This window comes from Dioscorea cayenensis, chromosome 20 (assembly GCF_009730915.1).
Source record: "Dioscorea cayenensis subsp. rotundata cultivar TDr96_F1 chromosome 20, TDr96_F1_v2_PseudoChromosome.rev07_lg8_w22 25.fasta, whole genome shotgun sequence".
Lineage (NCBI taxonomy): Eukaryota > Viridiplantae > Streptophyta > Magnoliopsida > Dioscoreales > Dioscoreaceae > Dioscorea > Dioscorea cayenensis.
The window spans coordinates 26,023,394-26,049,657 of record NC_052490.1 but is presented as its reverse complement, the minus strand read 5'-3'; positions in this window follow the sequence as shown (position 1 = coordinate 26,049,657).

Here is a 26,264-nt window from a genome sequence, read left to right as displayed (position 1 = left end):
CTTCACCAACATATCCATTATTGAAGAAGCAAAGGGATCCACGACGTAAACGTGTGCCCATTTGCGTTACCTCGATGAAAGCATGGATTCGGAAGTATTTCGGGCAGGTACTGTAGTAGGGTACTGCAATAAAACTATAGCAAGAATACTGTACCAGTACTGTTCACAGCCGTCTGAGAAAACAGGAAAACAGAGAATCCACACCGGCGTGTGGAAATTCTACACGCCGTGTGAAAAATCCACAGGGACGCTCACACGGGCGTGTGGATTCCCGATTCCAGCCTTTTAAAAGCCGATTTCAGCCCCGATTTCAGCATTCTTTTCTCCATCTCTTCCCCAACTTGAGAGAGGGCTGCGGCTAGGGTTTTGAGAGGTATTGGCTAGAGCTTTGGAGAGGTTCTATGACTCTGACATCGCGCGCCGTTTAGAATAAGGTTAGTGGGAGAGCTTTCGTCGACACCGATTCGGCAAGATGTATTCTAGGCCGGATAAAGGGACCCTTGCAACGAGTAGTGGACTCTTTACAAGAGCATCACCATGACTAATGAGGGGTTTTCTATAGATGCTTTGTTTTTACATTCGATTTCATTGATTGTATCTAGCTCCATGGAGAGCTAAACCCCTGGTGTGTACTTGGGTATTTGTGAACCCTAGAATATGTTCATTTCATCGAATCTCTTTATTATGGTTTCAATTAATTGATGTTTATTGTGAGTTCCAATCTTGTATGCTTGATTGTATGAATACTCCCCTAGAGTGACACTAGGGTTGAGAGTTCTTCTTGCTAACTCTTGTGACTGAGTGACACACCATGAGAGTTAGACAAAGCTAGATTGGAGAGGGTTAAGAGGGTGGGTCGAGATGTAGTGGAGCGTCCCCTTTCTCCTCCGGTGTGGCCTATCCTACCTCCACGTTCCAAGAGTTCTTTGCGGCCATAGTAGAGTGAATGGGCTAAGGGATGACCTTCCGTTGGGGCTTAGTTGCGAGTGCAACAGAGTGAAGCGTTGAAGTGATTTTAGCATCTAGGGCTTAATTGTGGCTAGGGATCTTTCACTTGGACCAAAGGGTTAGGTCTTTACATAGGAATAGGGTTTATCATTTGGAATCCCTAGAGCTCATTGCAATTCTATACAAGTGCGAGATGTTTTGATTGTTCGATTTCTCCTCCGGGACATGTATAGAGTTAGGCATGGTTGACCTTAGATTTGGGACTATGCAATTAAGGATTTCCATGACTCACTATTCTATTAATTAGGAAGCATAATAGAGGTTTCTTGCACATGAAACGATTGTCCTAGGCGGAACAATATCTGGGTACCCCATCTTTATCAATTGCCTTACCTTCTCCTTTACATGTGCTCTCTTTCTTATTGTTTTTACTTTTAAGAATTGAATCTTGTCACACATATCACTATTCATCTTCCACATAAGTTAAGAAACAACTTAAGTGTCTTTATTCCCTACTCTCTATGGATACGATACCCACTCATCTGGGATTATTAATTTGACACCCGTGCCCTTGCGGTTTACACGCATATACGGACGTGTCAGCTGGCTAGGTGTCATCGACATCCTTTGGTATCTTCCCATTGCCAATCGAAATGAACCTAGGAAGTCACAGTTAAAGGGATTAAGAATCAATCTTGTGTTGAGTGTAGAGATAAAATTGTCAATTTATAATTTTACTTCATGGAATGAGTGAAATTTTAAATTGGTTTAGGGTTTTTGTCTTAAGTTTAAATTTTGATTAAATTTGGATGGAGTTAAATAATTAATCAAAATTATAAGGACTTAACTACAAAAGCGATTTTAGTCACATTAGGACTCATATTTCTAATGGAACTTCATATGATAATATTTATCATGTTAGGAGTTTGATATATCATAATTGAATAATGTTTATAATGTTTTATAAAGTCTCTATAAATATGACTCCTCTCTAACCCTAGAAATCATCAATTGATTCTTTGATAAGAAAATCCCTAATCTCTCTCTTTCTTTCTAACCCAATAAATGTCTTGATCTTTGACTTGCAAAATTATCATTTCGCGCCATGTCATTTTTGATAAGTCAACTTTTCCTTTTTTTTCCTAAGTCCAGCATTATCCCGGGAAAACACATCTTCTCTCGATCCAGCCATAGAAAAACCCATGCCACTCTCTCTACTTTTCCCATCCGAGCTCCACACCCCAACAACCTCATTCTAGATGAGCGAGACTACCACACCAACATTAGATTCATCTCCGATCTCCCTTTCGCATCCTTCTCCTCCTCTATCACCACCTAGCTACGACACTCCACCTACGCCATCTCCTGCACATACTACTCTCATGCCCAATCTTAAACTGGTGCAACAACCTATAAAATGTACACTAAATGATGACTCAGGCCAAAACAAGCTTTAAAGTACCAAAGTAGCACTTCAACCTTCCTACTACATCTACTCATATCTCTCGCATTCCAACCATGTACAGTACCACTCTTAAGGACCTTAATTAGTACAATACCATGCTTGATGAATATAATGCTTTGATGTAGAATAATACTTAGTCTCTTGTTACTCGCCCTACATGTATCAACATTATCTCTGGCAAGTGATTTTTTTTCATCACAAGCTTAACCCTGATGGCTCCCTAACTCGTTATAATGCACCTTGGGTTGTTTGTGGCTTCTCCTAGTAGCCTAGTGTTTATTATAACAAGACCTTCAATCCCGTTGTCAAGCCCGTTAGTATTGGTGTCGTACTCAGCCTTGCAACCTCCCAGTTTTTACCCATCAATCAACTTGATGTCAAAAACACCTTCTTGCATAGTAATCTTGCAAAAACTGTTTACTGTCAACAACCTTCCAGTTTTGTGGACCCTTATTGACCTTCTCATGTTTTCCACCTTAATAAGTCACTTTATGGCCTCAAACAAGCTCCATGTATTTGGTTTCGTCACTTCATCACATTCCTTCTTTCTCTTAGATTTCTAACTTTTAAGTCCAATCCCTCACATTTTATCTGTCATTGAGGTAGTACTTCTACGTATCTTCTTCTTTATCTAGATGACATTATTCTAACAGCTAACACCACTTCTTTCTTCACTCCATTATTTATTATCTTCAACGAGAGTTCTCCATGAGTAATCTTGGTGAATTAAGCCATTTTCTTGGCATTTCTGTCTGCCGCATCTCTCATGGCCTCTTCCTATCTCAACAACAATATGCACTAGACATATTAGGATGTGCCAACATGCTCATTTGCAAACCCACCTCCATTGCCACCGATAATTGCTCCAAACTTTTGGCTAAGTTTGGTTCTCTGGTTTCGGACACAACACACTACCATACTCTAGTCGGTGCTCTATAGTACCTCACCTTCACCCTCCCTAACATAGCCTATGCCGTCAAGCAAATATGCCTTTTCACACATGACCCATGCTAACCTCATTTTCAGCTTATAAAACACATTATCCGATATCTCAAAGGGGCTTCCCACTTTGGTTTACTGCTCTACAATTCCTTTCCTCACTAATCTAGTTGCCTATTCCATTATGGATTGGCCGGGCTGTCCGGATACTTAGAATTGAAGTTAACTTCTAGCTTTTGTGTCTTTCTTGGCGACAATCTCATTTCTTGGTCCTCAAAACAACAACATACTATTTCTTGTTCAAGTGCTGAGGCTGATTATCGTGGTGCGGCTAATGTCGTGGCAAAATCATGTTGGCTTCGCCGACTGCTACTTGAGCTTCATCAACCACCGACCAGGGCTACCATCGTTTGTTGCTATAATGCCAACACTATGTACTTGTCATCAAATCTAGTACAACATTAACGGGCCTAGAAAGTTGAGATTGATCTTCACTTCGTTCATGACCACGTTGGTCTCGGTGAGGTTCCTGTGCTACATGTACCGTTAGCTTCTCATTTAGCTAATGTATGCACCAAGGAACTGCCCACATCCGTATTCCAGTAGTTCAGGTCCAGTCTACACATCTGCCTGGTGACCATTCAGGCTGTGAGGACTGGTAAACTAATGGACCCCTTAACAGCACGTATCTGTGTGTTTTGTTCTTACGCGCATGACCACGTCCCACGCATGCATGGATCTGCATGCACGACGTCTATCACCTGCAGGATATTCTCTCATTCTGTCAGCTCTTGTTAAGCTCTTGTATCTCTCTCTTGTAATGTGTACATATTGTTGGGAGCAAGAAACAAAGAAGAGATGTAGGGGGTGTTTGTTTGAGTGGATTTGAAAGCCAAAGAATTTGAAAATCCTTGGATTTGAGAAATTCTTTGTTTGTTCAAAGGATTTGAATTTTCTTTGTATTTTCAAGTTCAAAACTCATGGGATTATGGAATTCGGCCAAAATGACTGAATTCCAAAATCCCATCTAGTGAATCCATCACATGACTTGCACGTGAGGGATTCACGTGCAAGTATATATTAATTATATTAATTACTTATAATATTTAAAATTTGAATTCATATTAACTATATTAATTACTCATAATATTAATTACATTTTAATTATATTTTATTTAATATTTTATAAAATATAATTATAGTGTAATTAAATATTAGTAATATAATAGATAATTGATATAATATATTATATTTATTATTAGAAATTAAGTATATATTAATTATGTTAATTGCTCATAATATTAATTACACTTTAATTATATTTTATAAAATATTAAATAAAATATAATTATAGTGTAATTAATATTAGTAATATAATATATAATTATTATATTATATTATATTAATTATTATAATAAATGATTAATATATAATATCTTATTATAACAAATTAAGTATATATTAATTATATTAACTGCTCATAATATTAATTACACTATAATTATATTTTGTAAAATATTTTATAAAATATAATTATAGTGTAATTAATGTTAGTAATATAGTATATAATTGATATATTATATTATATTAATTATTCTAATAAATAATTAATATATTATATTTTACTATAATAAACTAAGTATATATTAATTATATCAATTACTTATAATATTTGAAATTTAAATTCATATTTACATAAAATTAAATGTATATTTTATAATATATATAATTATTACGCCAAACCAAAAACATGTTTTTCAAATCCAAATTTACAAATCCCTCTAACCAAACACAAAATTCTATGATCCAGCATTACAAATACATCCAACAAAACACTGGATTTGACTCTCCAGATATTATAGAAGTGCAATTCTTAGTTACATAAAGATATTATATATATATATATATATATATATATACCATAAATATGCATGCTATTAGCTAGAACTAACTCATTAAAAACTAGGTCAACATATAACAAACCATATCTATTGTGTTGACCAATACAAAAGACTCATATAACAAACCATATCTATTGTCTTAACATCACAAGTTTTATTGACACATCAGCTTCTAAACTTATCTAGATATTTTACATGTGCAACTTTAATCAAACCCCAACATATACACCCATATATGGATCGATGCAAGTGTGTCAAAGACAAACCAATTTACACAAGACTTAGAACCCACAACAAAATAATAATAAAAAAAAAAAAAACAGAAGTAAAATGGTTTTTAAAAGATAAACCTATATAAAGAATACCAAAATCACTTGGTTCAAGTGGTTAGAGGCACCAAAATAAAGTGTCTCGTGTGGATTGTGGAGTGGTGAGGGTTCCAATCTTCATTGGAGAAATTAACTCACCGGTGATGTCGTAATTAACTTACGTACCATAAAGACAAGCTTATATGTCTGTACACATACAGATAAAAATCAACTAGATAAATAAATCAAAATATCAAATTAGTCAGTATAATTTTTATAAATTTTAAATTACTAAATTTAACTAATTTTTTTAATCTATGTGATTTAGTTAAAATGAACAAATAAAAATAAACCGGAGGGAGTATAACACATCAAATTCAATCTTTTTTCATTAAATTACAAAAAGAATGTCAATGTATGGCCATTAAATGATTGTAGGGGAGTTTGGTTCATAGATTCATGCCTTGGGAGTGGCAATGGCATGCACCCATGATGCTTAAACCCATGTTTGGCAACAAGGAAAGTAGTGAATAGTGGTTTGGCATGGGAATAAGATGCATGCATGTGAGGCATTTCCAAACCTCCCAAAATTGGGGGGATTTGGACTCCTTAGTAATGAAATGATTTTTATACCCTTCCTATATAATAATAAATTTATATAAGTTATTTATTTAATAAATAAATAATTGTTAAATTATATTAATTAGTTGAAATACTTAATTACAATTAAAAAAATAAATAACATATTAAAAATATTAAATAACAATAAAAACATTTGTTACGTTATATTAATTAGTTATAATATTTCATTTTAATCAATTAAAATAAATAATTAAATATATTATAAATACTTAATAATAATAAATCATGCTAATTATTTATTATTTAAAATAACAAATTTATTTTAAATTATATTAATTAGATGAAATATTTAATAACTATTAATTAAAATAGTTAAATATATTAGAAATATTTAATGATAATTATAATAATTATTTACTATTAAATATAATCTATTATTTTGTAAAATGTTATCTTATTTGTATAAAAGGGCGTAGGTGTAATTATACTATATTTCTCTCTCCTACTTTTTTCTATTCCTAACTCTTAATCCTCCAACCAAACACCTTTATCATTATCCTCCCCTTTCTCCCTATTCTCATTCACACTTCTCCCTTCTTTTCATTGCCCCCTTCTCATTTCTATTCCGCAATCCAAACGGGCGTGCGTTTGGATGGGGGTTTTGATTACTCGGGAATGGAAATTAGCTCATATCCCATGAGAAGCACATGTTTGTGGAAGGTAAGGAATGGAAATGGATGCCCTAGTCAAAGCAATAGATGGCTAATCTCAATTACCCCCAAATTTGGGGGTAATGGATGGGAATTAAAAGGAGAAGACATTAATACCCTTCTCCCATAATATTTAATTACAACATATTTAACGTATATATTTAATTCTAATTTTTAAAATAAATAATAATAATAATAATAATAATAATAATAATAATAATACAAACTATTTAACGTACATATTTAATTATAATTATTAAAATGGACAATAATATCTAAATATTTATAATAGTTATTTGTAGTAAGTAATTTAAATCATAATAAAAATAAATTATTTAATTAATATAAGATAATAATAAAAATATATAATATTCAAAATATTTCACTAATAAAAAATTTAAAATAAGTTATATTTCGATATTATTCATTTGCACTAAGGGCAAAATGGTAACTTTACAATATACTTTTTTTTCTTTTTCCCATTCCCAATGAAATTTTCTACCAACCAAACACAGTTTTCATTCCCATTACCATTACCATTACCATTACCATTCTTTTCATTCTCATTTCTATTCCGCGATGCAAACGGCTTAGTTTAGTTGCCATTTAATGTCTAAGTTCTAATTTTTAATCTAAATTATGCAATGGCAGAAGTATTATGGCCAATTCTTAAGTTTGAGATGAAATAATAATATTGTCAAAGGCCTTTATATAAATGTATGACCAATTAAGCAAATATCTAGATACATTTTTATTAAAATTTTTCATGATGTGCAAAAATAAATGTATGACCAATTAAGCAAATATTTTCGTGTTAAAATATTTATATATGAAAAAAAAACCATTGGTTAAGAAAAATTTGTCTCTTATAGAGGTCAAAGTATCTAGCTAGAAAACCGATATTTATTGGAAGAGTACACTGCAAAAAATAAAAAGCATCCTTGTCATCCATTTTTCGCCCGTTTGCAAGTTGAAAAGCTAGCAAGCTTCGCACTATGTCACTGCACCGAACACTATTTCCTTCTTTAGATCTACTCCTATTCATCATTTCTCATTTCCAAATCTCACCCGATCGCTAGATCTCTCATCTTCCCCCATTGTCGCAGTTGAAAGGTGTTAAAAATATTTTCAAAATATGTGATAATAATGTCATGTAAAATTTGGTTTTAATTGAAAATTTATTAATTAATGATTTAAATAATTAGTTATAAATTCAAGAGACACATCCATTAGTAGGTTGAAGGGATGCATCCATTAGCAATTTAAAGAGACATATCATATACATATGTTTTTCTTTAAACAAATGCGTCCGTTATTGTTTTAATGAAATTGGTAACCCAGTTTGGCAAACACTTGTCTATATCTGGAGTCCAAGCTCGGAAATAAAAATCCAATAAAAGAGGGGAATAAAAATGAGTACAACTCTCACACTCATCCTCACAAAGGTAAAGAATAACTCTCTCTAAATTATCTGATTCCTATGCTCTCTTACCCACACACTTGGGTCTCTCTCCGGTTACTCATCCTATATCTCAGAGTAAAGTCTCTTATATAGACGTCTTCACGTTCAAAAATTAGACATTGCAACTCCTATTGTAACCAAGCTTGCAACGTGACCTACTTGTTGACCTTGAATGAGTGGCAGCTTCCATTGCAATGCAACCAACAGATGCCTACAAGCTCCGGTCTGTGTCCAAGTCAGAGTCGATGTAGTTAAATCCTCCCGATCTTAATCTACCAGCAATTAGCTCTCTTCCTCACATCCTTATTAATAGTATCTTCTCAAGGGTAGAACCCATATGGCACGTGTCCATCATACCAAAGGTAGTTTTCAAATAATTTTCAATGATTTTCAAATCTTTTACTAAACTTAATCTCCAAGTTATCCAAGTTTAGTCTTCATGATCTTTCCAGACTTGATCTTCATCCATCCAAGTTTGATCTTCAATTTTTCAGGTTTCAAAACTTGATCTTCATTCATCCAAGTTTGATCTTCAATCTTCAGGTTTCCAAACTTGATCTTTATTCATTAGATTTTGATCTTCACATTCTTCTTTGTTACCCAGCTTGATCTTCTATTTATCCAAGCTTAGTTCTTTAATATGCTCCATGCATAATTGTGTCTTCAAATAGATCTACCCATAAATAGCTTATCTCCAACTTATAGATTGTGTCTTCAATTAGATTCTCAACAACCTTGGCCACCAAAGTAGATGATCTCCCAAACTTGGTTCACTTGCCAAATATAGATGTGTCTTCATATGTCCATTGCTTGTAATTCAAGAGAGATTCACCAAGTTAATTTTTTTAAACTAAAAATAGCTCCTCCAAAGATAGCTTTATAACAACATCTCTTGCCATATCATTATGAGTTCTCACATCACCGTGCTATGCCACATCATCTTGGTTTCATGTTATCTTACCACATCATCATGCTTTTCCACATTACTGTTGACATGCGTCAAATGATGCTCAAATATAGAGCCTAGATCTAATAGATGTGTCAGTTATTAATTTGGTGAGAAGTCTATGTTTATAAATTCTTCTTATCTCTTAAATTTAAATATAAAATTATCTTTTATCTCAAAGAAAACAATAACTTAAAATTTCTAACAAGTTAATGCTCTCTATTGTGAAAATTTAAAAAATTTAATTTGTGTGTGCAATATAGATTTGATTGAGCCTTCACTGTATCCCGAAGGTTATTTTTACTTTCCCTTTTGCATACCAAATTTAGTAGTGGTTAATTAAGTCTAGAAGAAGAAAGTGGAAATTTGGAGCACGCCGGGAAGCCTTTACCAAATTCATTTTTCCTATACAATCTCTAACACCGGGAACCCATGATGTTTCTCCGTTTGAGCTCCTGAGCTTTGGTTCTGAGCATGATGTCCATTCTCAGTTTCTCCTAGTTTCTCTTATTGGTTCTTTTCATTTGAGGGTCGGAATCGTGGACGTTGTCATCGAGGTTGGTTCATCAGTTCTCCGACGAGGCGGTGATGGCGGTCGTGAAGGGAACATGGACGCTGCCCCACCAAGGAGGAGTTTGGAGTTCTATGCAGTTCTGGTAAAGAGTTGCCTCACCCGGCAGAACCAGCGATTCGGTGGGTTGAACTTCTAGATGTTGTTCTCATCCGAGGGCAACGAGACGATGTTGCTTAGGAACGATTTCAGATGGTGAGTACTTATGATTTCATGAATGCTTATTTGAAGTGTTTTTGCAATAGATTTTTTGGATAAGATCCCTGAAAATGAACGCAATGTTTGATATTTGATAGCAAAACCTAAGAAAAAATGCTGCTTTTATCAATAATTTCACCAGCCAATTACTCTATTCTTTTATTAGTTTTTGGAAATCTTTTATGTTTTATATGTTTGAGCATTTCTAGGCTTTGAATGTGGCCATTGTTGAAGTTACACTATTGTGATAGTGTAGTAAGGTGATAGATGATGTGTTGCATCCACAGGTTCCATTTTTAGTAACTGTTGAAATCTGCATTGCCTAAGAATGTAAAAGAGAGCTTGAGGGAAATTGTTTATATTATTTCAGTAATAATTGAAAGCTTCTTCTTTGGTTTGCTAGAATTCGCATTTTTTTAATTGCAGGAATATGGCTAGAATCATGAGTTGAGCCAAGCATGACTCATTAGAATTTTTCTTTGGCTTACAAATGATTCTTTATATACTTTTGTTGTGTTTGGTTTGTTTTGTTGACTATCAACATGCTTTCCCCTACAATGTATCCTCTTTATATGTCATTTATTGTCCATGTCATGCTTAAACTGTGGGCTCACCATTGGACTACACTAAAACAATGTGTGCAAATTTTCTATTATCTATATCAATTTGAGATAGCCTAAATGATAGACATGTGTTGAAGAATCCTTTTAGATATAAACCGTGAGTTGTCGCCTTTGTGGATTCCGATGAATGGCTGTCACAAAATAAGAAACCTGTTGACTTCTATGGCATTATTCACAACCGAAGAGACATATTAGGTTTGAGTATGCCTTCTTCAAATCAAAAGAAAATATTTTATGTATTCAATTTTGAAACGAGTCCAATTTAATTCACATCTACTTCTTTTGAAATTAAATTAGGAATGGATGAAAGTGAAGAGTTTGTATCTTGTCAGAGAATTACTTACGTAAAGATTTTAAAGGATGCTAGTTCATTAAGTTATGGTAGGGTAGCTTTTTTGCAGAAGCAAGTATTAAATATTCTTCTTTTTTTAAAATTTTTTATTTTGTGACATACTGCAGGTTGCATTACACATTGATTGACTTAGAGACTCAAAGTTTCTTTTCTTGATTCTTAGATGTGGGGAGTGATCTGTTGTGGGTACCATGTGATTGCATACAATGTGCTCCTTTATCTGAATATCTGGGGTGTTTGGTAAGCCAGCTATACCTTTTATGACTTTTGGTGTTAGGAATACATTATCTAGTTTAACAATGATTTCCCCCCTAATTTATATTTTATGCATGCAGCTTATGTTTCCAATTATCATATATCTTCTCATTGTTATTTTGTCTAAGAAATACTAGCTATCCTAAAAAGGCTTGTAGTTTCATTACTCTGTTATTGGATTTTGATGCAGTCTTAAACTTCTAAGTTATATAATAGGAAGGTTTTCGTAATACAAACAAGTTACTTGTGCATATGGTTATTGATTTTGATGTCATCTGAAAATTAAAATAAAGCTAAGTGAAGCCATTGGGTGTATTTCAAAGTCTCCCTTTTTGAACAAAAACCCTAGCTATCCAGTTAAAAATTATATGCATGTTTTGCACTTATTTCAGATGATTGATTAGCATGTGCTCCATCATATATGGAGCATCTATTATGCAAGTTAAAGATCTTGGGATATATAGCCCTGCATAATCAAGGACCAGTAAGAATATTTCTTGCAGCCATAAGTTATGTGCTTTTGGTCCCAACTATGAAAATCCAAATGAGCCATGCCCTTACACCATTGATTAATATTTAGAGAACACAACCAGTTCAAGGGTGCTGGTTGAAGATAAGTTGTATTTGGCCACTGCTAAAGACAAAAAGGCAGTCCAGGTAGAAGTGATCATAGGGTGGGTTATAATATCACTAAAAATCATTAGTTCTAATCATGCTTGCTCAATTCTTTTCTTTTTGTCTAATTTGATACTCACTGATTTCCTTCTGATATGAACCACTCAAACTCTTGATGAAATCCATAACAAAATTAGCCTAGATTGTTTGCTAATGCTAGCTTGGGATGAAACCTTCACATGTTACTTATGTCAAACAAAAATCTCTATATGTGAATACACCACGAATAGTTGCATAAGACTGTTCGATAAGTCGATGGTTGAGCGCCACAAAAACTCCGATAAGCCGAATAGTTTTCAAAGAACCAAAAGAGAACTAAAAAAAATCTCGCAATTTTCTAGTAAAAGGTAATCTAATTATTTTAGCCACAAAAGGCTTCTTAAATAAATGAGTCAATGAATTTTAGCAACTAACAAAAAAACTCTAAATTAATGCCAAAATGCCTAAACATCTCTCCTTATACACCAACAACAACATAGGATGTCTCAAAACTAACGCTCTTCTCACTATACTTACTCTTGCCACAAAACTCCTTTTGCAAGACCACACTCTCATTTTCTCTCACCACTAAAACTGAACCCCTTTCAACTTGGTCACTCTCACTCTTTCTGGTCTTCCTTTCTTTTAGTTTTTCAAAATTTTTTTTCTTTTTTTTTTCTCTCTTTCTTTTTCTCTCTCATTTTCTATCAATTTTTCGCTCTACCTTTGTTTTTCAAATGAATCCTGAAGCTGCAATCGATTCTCATATACTTGTTTAAGGGTTAAAGGTGTTAGAGTAAAGTTCTTACCATTGTGAACAAGAGAATACTTGTTTGAGAAGCCATTATGAATCACCCTCCTGTCAAATTGCCATGGCCTCCCCAACAACACGTGACAAGCTTACATTGGCACTACATCACACATTAACTCATCCTCATACTTCTCGTTGTGAAATGAAATCATAGCTTGTTCATTCATTTTAGTCTCACTGTTATCATTCAACCACTATAGATTATATTGTCTGAGATGTCTGGTAGTCTTGAGCCCTAACTTTCCCTCGAGAAGTATGCTGACAACATTAGTAGAACTACCTCCATAGATAATCATACTACAAACCTTGTCACCGGCATAACACCTACTATGAAAGCTATTTTCTCATTGCAACTTTTCTTCCTCTTTCACTTGCATATTTAAGGCTCGCTTCACAACTGCCACTAACCTTCCCATTTCAGCTTCTTCAACATCACTAGCATCTTCCAGTGGTGGCATTGTTTCTTCCTTTACTCTCTTCCTCTTTCTCATACTCACCATCGCCACGTAAGATCGTAACATGTTTGTTTGGATAATGGCTTGTAATGTGACCCATGCCTTGCCATTTAAAACAATTAAGATCACAATTCAGAGAGTTAGAAGAATAAAATTTACCTTATCCTTGTTGTGAAATAGAGGCTTGATTTACTTTAGTCTTCAGCTTGATTGGCATTGCTTCTTCTATCTTTTTCATATTTACACTTGGTTTCCAACTCAAGCTTGACTCTTCTTATTGGAAATAGTTACTACTACCCCTCTTCTTGAGTTTTTTTTTTCTATTTTGATAGCCATGTGCACCATGTCCTCCAACTTTAAATAGTGGTACAACTAAACTATGTTGACAATCTCTCGATGCACTCCTGCTAAGAACCTTGCCATGGTGGCTTCCCGTTCCTCCTCTACATTTGCTCAGATCATAGCCATCTCCATATCTTTAAAATAATCATCAACACTTCGGTTACCATGCCTAAGGTTTTGCAAGTGTTGGTATACCTCTATGTAATAGTGGCTAAGGACAAATGCTTCCTCATTATGGTCTTCAACTCATCCCATGTTTCTATTGGTCTCTCCCTATTTCTCCTCCTACTTGTCACCATCTAGTCCCACCAAACTATAGTACAATCAAAGAACTCCACAACCGCTAGTTTCACTTTCTTGGTCATGGAATACTAATGACAATCAAAGACAAACTCCATCTTCTTTGCCCACTCTAAATATGCCTCTAGATAATTTTTCACCAGGAATGACGGGATTTTCATCTTAATGCCATCCAGGCTCCTATCCTCTCAGTTCCGATCGTCTCTAAACCTTCTATCTCATCTCCTATCATCCTCCCATTTACCATGCCTCCTATAACTCACTATTGAACATGGTCGTCCTCATCATCATATCTGTCATATTGATCGTCTCCATTTTCTCACCGAGCCTCTGTAGGCTGTACTCTCCCAAACGGACGTGCTTATGGAATTTGTTGAGGTTACTCCACACGTGCATTCTCCAAATGGTCTAACCTCTCATGAATCTGTTCTGATTCTCATTGCATCATACACCTCATTTCTCCGACCATAGCTTCCATAAACAACTTAGGATCACCCACTTCTTAAACACCATCTTCTCTATTATCTGACAATTTTTCTCTTTTTTGTCAATATTTTTTCTCTTCTCTTCTTCTTCTTTTTCTTTCTTTTATTTCTCTTTTCTTTCTTTTAACTACAAGGTAAATAAAATAGTATGTAATAGAAGGATCTCACCACACTTCCTTGTTTTCACTCAAAAAATTGATTCTCTCAATATCACTTTAATTTCACTCAATGAATTTGATTTTTCCCTCTTTATACTCACCACTATTGCCTTTTTCCACTCAAAGCAAATTCTCACTTGGTTCTTATCAAACTAAATATGCCAATATCAAAATCCCAGAGCAACTCACCCAATAGTACTAAGAAAATTTAATTACAGATTCAAACAAAGACACAAAGGTCGATATGGTTTTTGGGCTCACAAAATGGGGCAAAATTTTCTTCTTTTTTTTTTTTGTTTCAACCCTTTTTTTTAGTTTTTTTTAATTTGAATTCTTTTTTTTTTGTCCAACTAGATTTTTTTTTGCTTTGAGAAATAGAAAAAAAAAATGGGCAAGCTTTAAAATAACCTGCTTTGATACCAACTGATATGAACCCCGCCAATTCATGATGAAATCCATAACAAAATTGGCCTAGATTGTTTGCTAATGCTAGCTTGGAATGGAATCTCAAACCGTTGCTTATTCAAGCAAGAACCTTAGTATGTGAAGACATCACAAATAGTTACGAAAGGCTGTTAGATAAGTCAATGGTTGAGTATCACAAAAACTCTGATAAGCTCGAATAATTTTCAAAAATTCAAAAGAGAATTTAAAAATGATCTCACAATTTTCTGGTAAAAGGTAATCTGATTATTTCAGATAAAAATACTTCTAAAATAAAGGAGTTAATGAATTTTGGCAACTAACAAAATCTCTAAATTATTGTCAAAATTTCTAAATCATTCAAACTAAATAGGAAAAATGCTAATTTCTTAACATGCAAGCCTTATACTAATTTTTTTCGCATGAAAGCCTTACAATCTCCAAATTAAGCTAAACTAAATAAGGAATAAAATAACAATTATTTTGCTAAAGTTGTTTCTCTAGTAAAGCTAAAATGGTAAGTAATCTTTAATTTTGATTTATGTCTTTTATGTCGCATCCTTGAAGATTTTCTTTACATAGTCAAATTTGAATGATAGATTTCCCGCCATGTGACACACCTTCATCACTTTCAATGGGCTTTCACAGATTAGCTTTGGCCTAAACTTCTTTAATTAGGCCATTTAAAGCCTCATTGAATTACTTATTTTGTGAACAAGTGACTGGTCCAATTGGAACTTGAATAGGAGTTTTGCTAATCATGTCCTCATCACCTCCAATCAAATTCAATTGTGGTAGGAATCAAAGTGGTGCATATTTGGATGGCATAGCTCCTTATGGTATTCTAAGATTTGGATTATGAGAGATATATGTCCATTACAAAGGCTGGATTGGTGCTCAATTCATTTCCAATGTACGTTAGAGAAGATGATTGTGGGAGAATTCTATTTGGAGACCAATGGGTTGCCAAACAAAAGTCAACTTCAGTTGTTCCTTTGAGTGGAAAATAGTAAGTTAACCAGAAAGCTAATGGCTTAAGCTTTTACCATCTATAACAATAATGCTATTCTTGTTATGTGCTAAAGTTTGTTTTGTTTTTTCAATTTATTATTTAGATACAAATCATGCTTTTCATGTCTTATGTTTGGTAATACCACCCAATCTTCAACTCTATACATGATGTCCAAACTTTTTTTCATTTTGCAAAAAATATATTTTTCACTAATTTGCTAATAACTATCATAACAATGTAAAATAATAAACAGCTAATTAAATATGAATTCACAATGCCTCATTCTAATCCACTAGCAGGCATAATCCAACAATATTCAGAACTCTAGTAAGATGTGGGAAAAAGCTTTTATTCTTCACTTTGTATCACAGGAATAAATATGCTCTGATACTTTGGACTTCACCAATTTTGATTTTTCAAAGGTAACTATGTAGTGAGATTTCTAGATTTTAGTGTCATCAGCACAATCTTACTTATTTTTCCTTTAGATGTTTGAGCTTAAAAATATTGCATTATGTTTGATTGTTGATCCTTGCAACAAAATCTTAAACTCTATCTGATTCTATCAAATTCCAAAAGTTAACTTGCAGAAACTGACATATTTTGGCCTTATGGTATAGTGTCAGACATTGTTGAGGTGGATAGCTTTTGCATTGGTGCTCATTGTCTTGGAAAGAATGGTTTTCAAGCATTAGTCGACAGTGGATCATCATTCACATTTCTTCCTTCTGATGTTTGTAAGAGTGTTAGTTAGGAGGTATCTTTGTTTTTTTGGAGAATATACATTTTTTTTCTTTATTCTACCTTAAACCTGATTGTTTTTAAAACTTGTAGTTTGACAAAAAAAAGTTAAATCTCTAAGGCTTGAGCAGGATGCACCTCCTTGGGAGTATTGTTACAAAGCCAGGTAAGCCTTTATAATGAGCAACTCCAGTATGTCCAACATCTCTCTTACTTTGTCTTTTATTGCTGTTGCCACAACCTACTAGAGATGCCTAAGGTATCATCTGTGATACCGTCATTTACCACCAACAAGAGCTTTTAAGTCACCTAACCTATTTTTCTACTATAGTAAGGATGTGAGTTGTTCTGTAGTTGTTGCTTAACAATATAACTTGAATGGTTTTTAAATATGATGCAAATAGACCTGAATGGTTCCTATTAATACATGTTTTAGTATTGTGAATATGGACAAAAATTAACAAAGTTAAGTGTTTTGCCACTTTTTTGGCAAATGATTTAAACTACAGGCTACTAAAGTATTACAACTCAAACTACAAATCCCAAATTGATAAAGAGGTAAACCACATGGTAGTTTAGCAAAATTTCCTTTATTTAATAACTTATTGTTCTAACACGTTGATTACTGCTTATCTTCTTCATGTATCTACCTCATGGCATACTGCAATTAGGACAAAATGAATTGAAGTATTCACTAAAAACTCTCTTTATCATTTAAATTTGTACTTAATTACCCAGGTAATGATCTTAACAACACAGGATTGTACCGCTAACTCCACCAGTAGGGTCATAGAACCGGCCTGAGAATCCCTTGGCATCTGATCATTGGTGGGCTTCACCCAATGGTACAACCATAATCGCGGTTTGGTTTGATCGTAAACTTAAGATGCTTTTTTGTGATTTTCCTAGCTTTAAGAAGTGGAATTGTTATTTGTTTTTGAATAAATGCATGTTGTTAGTAATGTATCTATGGGTTTTTTTTTTTGTTGTCTAATTATAAAGATCATGGAATGTACTAGCTGGTATAATATAGTAGACCCCAAAACTGGTATCAGAGCCTTGGTTAAAAAAATGATAGGATTAATAGATCTCCTAGTTAGTACAAACGAAGAGTTAAATATAGCATTGCGAAGAATAGAAAACATTTTAGGACCCCTAAGCCAATATATTACTATGGAAAATAGAAGAAATAAAGATATAGTTAAAAATAAGAAAGCTTTATGGTTAATACAGCTTAAAAAATATTTAAAAAATAAGAGTCACCATATTAGAAGATGGGAACAGTATCATAGATCTTATAATAAATGAACAGATGATCAGAGAAATGCATACTTTTATATGACAGTAATAAAAAGAAAAGAATGGGATCTTAGAGAATATGACCATTGTGAACAACAAATAATATTTCATAAACATAGAATAATTGATCAATATCATAATATAAAAAATTTCCAAGAATGATAGAATTATTAAAAGAAATAAATCCAGAAATAGTAGAGAAATATATAATATTACTAAGGAAATATTTAATTAGGTTATATATACGATTATAAGATCAAATCAAAGGTAGAAAGGTTCCATGGTTTTTAAGTGTAAGAGAATATTTAAGATTAAAGAGAATATACTTTTTAGAAGGAGAAGAGGTAATAAGCCATGAAAGTATAAAAAAACCTAATGGGGAATGGGTAACTAGGTTTTATAGAAGGAAGAAATTATATCCACAAGAACACCATAGAAAGTTAGATTATTTGAAAAAATGCGAAAAAAATTACTTATTAGTTTGGAAACAATAGAAGCTTGTTATATGTAACAATGGAATTACCAATAGAATATTTAGATTTAGCAATCCCTAACAATAGTAAAAAGGTAGTAAAATTAGAACAATTTAGGCATAAGTGTTATTTCAATACCTCCAAGAATAACTTCCACCATACAATACACCAAGAAAATGCCCAACTTAATACTATAACTGATCATTTAATCTCATTAGGTATCAACTTAGGAAAGTATCACCATCACATAACCAATTTGAATAATCAAAGTAACACTGATTTAATAGCAAGAAATAGGATAAGAAATCTGCTTCATCGTAACATTGAATATATTAAAAATCAGAATACCGATTTAATAAAATGCTTAGGAGAAATTAAAAGTTGACCCACAATCAAGAAATTATAGATGTCATAAATTGGACGCAAAACAACACCATAAGACTAGATAATAACTATAAAGAAATTAAACAATCACTAGAATAATTAAAAAAATTAATAATAACATGACTGGTGGCACAAACATTTATCTTAAAGCTTTAGACATAACAAGAGAAATCCTGAGTCCTCCTGTAGGGTTTAGCTCTTACGAGGAAACTTCTAGGCAAGATAAGGAAATTCTTACACAAAATAATACTATTATCCAAACACTAATAGATATTTATGATAAATTAGAACAAATAGAACATAGGATAAAAAATTTAGAAGAAAATGAACCACCGGGAGATGGAAAATTAGATAGTTTAATATCTCAGATCAACAACCTAAAAATATCAGATAATATAGGGAAAGTATCAATTAAGAAAATGAAGCAACAATGGTATTTGGTATATCCAAAATAAAAAAAATTTTGAAAATGAACCACCGGGAGATGGAAAATTAGATAGTTTAATATCTCAGATCAACAACCTAAAAATATCAGATAATATAAGGAAAGTATCAATTAAGAAAATGAAGCAACAATGGTATTTGGTATATCCAAAATAAAAAAATTTTGAAAATGAATATTAGGCCATTCATGGGGACAAGTAGGACTATAACTGATGAACGAGAAAGAAGGAGTATTAGTAATAATTTTCTAGGAAAAATCATGACAATAGGAAGAGACCGTAGAGATACTCAAATCTTAGAAGAAATAATAGACATAGACTCTGATCTAGAAAGATATGCTATACGACAGGTACAATTAATGTCTCCACAAACTCTGTATCATATAAGACCTTTAAATCTTACAGCTAGTTTATTAAAGTTTAGTACAGAACAATAAGTGTTATTAACTACTAACCCATGTAATATCCCTATACTGAGTAAAGAATCCATAAAACAAATAAAATAAAATGGTAGAAGTCTAATACATACAGGACTCATAGTAATAGGTATAAAAGGGTTGATTAAGAAAGAAGAAGGTTGTAAAGTTTTATTAATGGTATTAGATAAAAGTTGGTATGTGTGTAATAAGGCATTAATAACAAGTATAGAAGTAGATATGGATAAGAATATAGGGTTATTTTATTGTAGCCCAAATATACTAATGTCCGTCAAAGATATACATAATTTAGAAATAGGAATACAATCTAAGGGATATGAAGAATTAAATGACACGGCAACCTCTTGCTTAATATAGGATTTCACGGGAAATCAACTAACAGTAGTAATATAAATTATAAATTACATACAGAAGAACTGATAACATGAATAGTAAGTAGAGGTATTAAGCTAATCAAACCACTACCAATAGACGGTAACAACATAGGAACAAAATCGATTATTGATAAAAATTTAGATAATAACAGTAGTAGAATAAATATTCCTACAACTAGATCAATTTTTGAAAATAACAATGGCACATTTAGTATTAGGTTTTCAAAATATCAATTTCAACAACAACAGGAATTAGAGGATGACTAGGTATAAAGAAGGGACTCAAATACCCTGGGTAAAATACTCTCTACCCTGTAATAGTATATTAAGATTAGAAACCATCTTGATAAACCAAGGGAAATTGTTAAAAACTGATAAATTAGTTTATGACCGAGATAATAACCTTATAGTTTCATATGAACATGAAACTAATAATTTAATCTTAGAACAAACGGCCAGTTTAAATTTAATGGATACAAGTAGTAGTAATTTTCCTAGTAATTCTATTAATAGCATAAACCCATCTCCAATATATAGCACTACGAACCAAATTATAGGGCATCCTAGTAGATCTTCTTATAATGAATATGAGGAAGAAAAAGATTAGGAGAGGCCTAGTTGGAAAAGACTTCCATTAGAAACAATAGATAGGAAACTATTAGTGGATAATGGGAGAATATTGAATCTTGCAGCACATGACCCACAAAAGTGGCCCATGATAATCAAAGTATGGTCCCAACTAATTTGTAGAAAATTTGACAAACTAGAGGTTGAAAAAACAGCTTCAGAAATGTATGCATATTTAGAAAAATTCCTTGGAGAAACAGCAAGGGCTGCTTGGGGATCGTACAAACAAAAGTTCCCAGCGGATTTCCACACCGATATCAATCTAGGACCAAATCCTTATAATTTTACAAATAAGATACAAGCCCTAACATTAGGACAAGCACCAAATGTGGGAATAGGGGCCCAACAAGTAGAAGCTATTAGAAAATTAGAACAATTACAAATAAAAATGCGGGTATATATAAAATCATTCTTATTAGATTTTATATATTATAGTACAATAGCTGATTGTTTTTATATATTATAGGAGATAAGTTGTTTATGAAATTACCAGAACCATTAGGTACTATTATACATAGAAAATTTAGAGAGTACTGAATTACAAAAAGGAAAACAACTTAAAGGAGAATCAAGTTATTGCAGTAATATGTATATTCCACAAAGATATGATGATAGAATACCAAATAAGACACGAAAAGAAATGAAAGTAAGAGGAATAAAATATTTCATTAAAAGAAGTAGTTCTAGAAACCCATATTTGAATAAAAAAAACATGTTCATAACTTTGATAAAAATAGAAATTATAGAAATAAATTAAGTTGTTTTTTCTTGTGGAGGAACTGATCGTTAGCTCAAAATTGTACACGGAGACATAATTACCATACAAAAGAATCTATTCTTATAGACTGTGTAAATGAAGACTTATTACATAGAGATGAATATGTTAGTGATACAGAAAGTATACTCAGCATAATTAGAATAGAAGAAACACATAGAGATGTAGAATCTTTTGATACAGATGATGATGAATTTTTTTAATAATATGATAGAATAAAATAATAGGCTAAAGGAAGGACATTTGGAATCCTTAGAAAAAATTTGAAAAATATCACCATATATTAGAAGAATTATGATGCGGACTTACACACCTAAATACCGTTGAGACCGTTATAAGAAAAGGACTAAAAGTGAACGAATCCAAGTGGTTAATGAAGCTAAGTTTTTAGAGCACGTTTTAAAAAAATTTAAAGATATTATTAAACAAGATACTAAAATTAGACAATTAAGATCAGTAGTTTTAGAAAGATTAATAAATGATTTAGATTGTATTAGGAAATATATAAAAAAATTACCAAGAGGAATTACCCATAAGCATAAGTAGTGATACTGAATTAGAAAATCAACTCACTGTAGTCCAGATAAACCTTATGTATTCTGCCAAAGATATCCCATTTAAGGGTTAGTTATCAATGTACTGAATGTTTGTTACAAAGCTACAAATTCTGTTTAGAAAAACTCATTAATATCCCTTTAGACACAATAATAGAAGTTAATAAGACTAGCACTAGAAGTGAGACTATAGAATTAAGAATAATTTCTCTAGAAAACAAAATTGACCAACTCGAAAAGACCATAGAATCTATTATAAGAATAGTAACCAAAATGGAAAACCCCCTTAAAGACAAATAAATATGGACTTCAGTTTAATCCAGAACAAATTATTTAGTATAGAAAATAGCTTGTAAGAAATAATACATAAAAGGAGATTTAAAATTTTTTTGGTTTCAAGAGCAGTAAAAATAATACAAAGACAATTCAGGAAGAAACACCAAAACCAATTAACATTAATACAAACTAAAAAACAATCTTTTAACCTCGTATAGGTAGATGATATAATACTAAGCCAATTTCCTGCTAAATCTCCCTCAATACTAATGTATGGAATTTATATAAAATGCGAAATATCCATAAAGGAATGGCAAATAGAAGTAATAGGATTAGTTGATACAGGATGTAGTAAAACAATTCTAGATTTAAAGTTAGTTCCTTCCCAATACCATAAGCCAATACCCGTAAACTCCCAATTTCTTGCAGAACAGATGGATGGCACTCTATTAAAATATGATACTAAAATTACTATGTTTAAATTTCAATTCTATACTTCTGAAAATACTTTAACAAATGTTTTATCATCAAATGCGCGAATTTGCCTCCGTGATTTACATCTACAGCATGTTGTTTTCATTATTGGTCTCAACTTCATTTTCGGCACATTCCATGGATGCTCTTTCTTCCTAAATGGTCTTCAACTTGCCGCAGCTCCTAAAAGTACTTGCAATTGTGGTAACACAAGTCAGTGTAATTGCCTAGTAATAAATTACAATCACCTTGACATAGATGACATAGATAAAGAATTTTTCGATATATTGCTCCTGGATGAAGAATTAGATTTTCCCATGATTTATTCATAAATCCAAATAGAATATATTATTTATTAAGTAGTGGAAATCTAGAAATAGATGATATTATTAGTGAATTAGAAAAGGAAGATATTATGGGAGATACCCCTGAAATAAGCTAGAATGCAAACTTGAACTAAAAGATCCTAATTACATAATAGCAACTAAAAAGTTAGAAGCTACCAATGAAAATTACAAAGAATTTGAGATGCACATTAGAGATTTGCAAAAATTAGGAGTTATACAAAAAGCATTAGTCCACATCGGAGTCCGGCTTTTATAGTTAATAAACATAGTGAACAGGTAAGAGGAAAATCTATAATAGTTATAGATTATAGGAGATTGAATGAAAATACAATAGATGACAGTTATAACATACTTGATAAAATTGAATTAATTAATAATATCCAACATAGTAAATCTTTAGTAAAGTCGACTGTAAGTCTGGATTTTGGCAAATATGGATGCATCCTGGCGGCATACAATGGACAACCTTTACTTGACCCTTAGGACATTTTGAATGGTTAGTTATGCCCTTTGGTTTTAAAAATGCACCAAGTATATTTTAGAGAAAAATGGACTCATGTTTTGAAAAGCAATAGATGACATTCTAGTCCATAGCAGTAACAAAGAACATGTAGGACACCTAAGAATAGTTTTAAATGAATTTTATAAGCAAGGTATAACCATAAACAGTAAGAAAGCAGTATTCTTTAAACCAAACATAGAGTTTTTAGGTGCAGAAATAGGAAATGATAAAATTAAACTACAACCCCATATTAATAAAAAGGCGCTAGATTCCAAAACCCCCCTCCCCCCTCAATGATTCCTGGTTCTGTTATTGCTCAAATGGGAGGGTGGCATATAAGCAACCAAAGTGACAACAAGCTTCCAACATGGCACCTAGCATATACTTCAATAGAACTCCTCTCCAGCCTCATTGTAGCCAATAACCCCTTCCGTTTACTCGAAGTAATTCTACATCTTCAACTTATTTCTCATGTTGTATATCTTGCCCTAATTCATTGTGGTAAATAATATCTTTCAAGTAATTAGTCATTTTAACCATTAAGTCATATATATACCTCCATGGGGATGTAAAATATGCATTTCTATGGGTTATGCATGAAAATAATATCTTTTGTCACACTCAAAATCTTACTTGTTGATGTTACCTGCAACACATGGCTGCCAGCTGATTTGCCAACTATATTACCACATGAATAAGTTGAACGTACAACAAGTTACTCACACGAGCAAGGAGAGACAGATGGCAAGTGCACCACAACTTATGAGGCTAATTCAGGCGTACAAGTTAATGGTTGTTGATAGTGATATATTACGAGAAATAAACAAGTAAAAGTATTCATATATTTAAATTACCCAAACAAAGACCATGAAATTAAACATATCCCCCAATTTCATTCTATGTTGTTTTTAAATAATATAATTTTTTTTATTCCCTTTTAGTGTAAATTTTCTTTCCAATTCATTTGACTAATTGCAATATAAAATTCCATCAACTCAGGCAATGTGTTACAGTTATTTAGATATATTAGGCATTTCTTCAATATTTAAGAAATTGAAAAGACATACTTCACTATGGTGGTTGTTATTATTATTATTACTTAAGTTAATTTGTATTTTAGTTAATAATAATTTATATTTAATTTATGTTATCATAATTTGTTTGATATTAGAGTAACAAATAAAATCATTTTATTAATGATGACAAGCATAAAGAGATATTTTACTGTATTAATATGTATGAACAAGCTACTTTTGATCATCTTCATAATCCATCCTCACCTCATTGCAAATATGCTTAAATCTCCTCTTCACAATGAGAAACTTGTTCCTAAAAGTGCCGGCAGCTATAGCTTTCAAGGATTTCTCAAAAAAAAAAAATACCAAAAGGGTTTAAATATAATTTGACGTGTGTACATGGATGCACAATAACTTGTACGAATTGTTAAAACTCAGAATCTATTACATCATGATGACGCATGCGGGCTCCATTTTGGACGCAAAAGTGCCCGCAAAACTTTCAGCTTGTTATATTTGGGTTACTCTACAGGTCGTATAAAAATCCGTGTAATGCGCTACAGTACTGCTACCACACTGCTGATGTCATGTTGAGTTGAATGTTGGGTTAGCTTCATGTCTGTTATAGGGCATGTTTGGGTTGGTGTTTTTTAAAGCCCAGAAACCCTTTTTTATAATGTCTGTGTCTCAGGATGCAAACAACACTAATGTCCGCCATGATCTCAAATTTTGATGATAATCTTCTATTATGACAAATTAAATTAAGATTAGATGAAGATTGAATCCTGCTAATGTATCATCTCAAATCCAAGGTTATTATTGATTCTATAGCTTCACATTTTGTGCTTAGATTAGACATCAGTTTGACAATATAGATTGATTGTGTTTTGAATTTTATTTTATATACTAAATTCTATGAAATATTATAGTAACAGGTATATATTTGTGGGATTGCATTGGGACCTGGTATATTTTTAGAAGCATATTAGAGGCTGAATTTTTCTGTACTTGGTTAATACAGGCATTTTTGCCTGATCTCTTCTTTTGACCTTTTTTTGGATGATTTTACTAATTTTATGAATAACAATATGATTTTCCTTGCTTAAATTTTGCTTTAGTTGTTAAAAATTTGCTAAAGGATCTCAATATTGTAAACTTTTGGGTTTTACTAGTTAGATTGGATAAATTGAAATTTGACGCTATTTAAGGCTAATTGTACTGCTTTATGTACTTTGGTTTCCAGTAAATCAAAACCTAGAAATCATGGTTTCATATTGTCATGTGTCAATCAAATCTCCAAATTTGATGGCAATGGCTTCATTTGTTAATATTAAACTTAATAAAATCACACATTCACATAATTGAGGTCTAAAATTAGAAGTCTCGTGAAACCATAGTAATTATAATTCACGATGAATCAACAGGACAAGTAGTTAAATATATGGAAACGTACATGATTTCATAATCAGTAATGAGTATGACTTTCAAATTTTCTACACTTTCTAGTTTGAAAAAGTTTCATTCTCTCTATGGATGAAGACTTCTTTTATTTAATTGCACTTTGTTCAATTAGACCCTTCATTAAATTAAAAATTATATACTCTATACACATAAACCCCATAACAATTGTATTCCTTAACCC